The sequence below is a fragment of the Triticum aestivum genome, chromosome 5B (genome assembly GCF_018294505.1).
Source record: "Triticum aestivum cultivar Chinese Spring chromosome 5B, IWGSC CS RefSeq v2.1, whole genome shotgun sequence".
NCBI lineage: Eukaryota > Viridiplantae > Streptophyta > Magnoliopsida > Poales > Poaceae > Triticum > Triticum aestivum.
In genome coordinates, this window is record NC_057807.1 from 39,531,769 (window position 1) to 39,533,449 (window position 1,681).

Genomic DNA, 1,681 nt, shown 5'->3' on the forward strand with positions numbered 1-1,681 from the left:
TGCCCTACCGACGAACCCGACCGGTCCCGGTTGAACATGGTGTATTTGTTGCCATGCAAGAAATGACACCAAAATTTGCCATCATGTGGGCATGCCCATGGCAGTCCGCCAAACAAAATTTGAACGAATTCAGACACCGAACGCACGTTGTGTCACGTCTGGCTTGTGTTTTAGAATTTTTTTCATAGGAAAAAACCCTAGAAAATGCATGAAAAGCCGGAAACCAACAAAACTTGGCATGCATGCTTGCCATGATATTTCCCTTATGTGAAAAAATTGGGTCCATTTGGTGGAGGTGAGAAAAAAAGTGCTTCGAGACTTACTGTACCGGCATACCCGAGAGGTCCAGGTTGTGCATGGTGTGTTTGGTGTCATGCATGAAATGCCACCAAAAAAATTCAATGGGTGGGCCTGCCCATGGTAGCCCCCCACATACAATTTGAACGAATTCGGACACCATATGCACATTGTGTCATGTCCGGCCCGTGTTTAGTTTTTTTTTACCGGGGAAACCCTAGAAAATACATGAAATGTCCTATAGTTTTTGTCTTTGGGAATTTTAAACTCGACTGAGGTTGTCAAACACTAATCAAGGCAAGCCTGTTTTTGTTTGGGTTCTTGTTTGCCTGCTTTTTCTTCTGTTTTTTCGAAATATTGTTCGCAATAGCAAAAAGTGTTCTTGTTTTAATATTGGACCTCCGAAGGCTGAAGGTGCAACACACATAGTCTAAAAAAAATTGTAGGCTATCCTAAAAAAAAGTGTATTGCGCGCATGTCAGTGAATTGATCACAGGAGTAAGTTTTTTAGTACCACCTCGCTTGCTCTAGCGTCTAATCGGTGGAGCTCTAGTATATAAAGGAGAATAGGAGGGTGCTGGTCAAGAGGAAATGCATCAACCATGACATGCGTTGAATGAGTAAAATGAAAACATAATAAAATACCAGAACCGACGGGTGCCTGAGTCGGTCGGGTTACTCGATGCCAGAACCAATAAAAGTTCAAAATTCTAATTTTGTTCATTTTCCAAAAGATAAATCATGTTAAAAAAGGTTCTTCATATTGAAGAAAAATGTTTACCATGCATTGGAAAAAATATTCACAGTGTATAAGAACATGTTCATCGTGTATAGCAATTTTGTTTAGCGTACATTTCAAAAATTTCACCATATATTTGAAAAATGTTTGTTGTGTATTTGAATAAATTTCACCGGATATAGGGTGCTCTCAGATGGAGCCTTGTGGCCACCCGAGCACCCTCTGTTAAAAATGTTGTTTGTTTTGTCATCCATGTCAGGTTTGAAGTAAAAAGTATTTAAAATTATTATCTAAAAAAAGTAACCAAGTTTTAAAACAATAATAAAGTTCAAAAAGTAGAAAAAAAGACTTAACAGAAAAATAAAAGAAAACAATATAAAAGAAAAAATGCTTAGGCTTTGGCCCAACTAGGCGACAACATCGCTCCTGTCAAGCACCTGTTAAGCCGGCCTAAGCATTCACGGATTTTAAAGTACATCAATTTTTAGAAAAAATGTTCACGGATATGAAAATTTTCGTTGATTTTCAAAAACGAAGTTCACTAAAGAATGTTGCAAAAAAAGGTTCCCGGTTTTGGGAACCTCAGCTTGCCAGCCGGCTTTTGAAAAAAACAAATCATCAATTTCGAAAAAAATGTCTATGTGA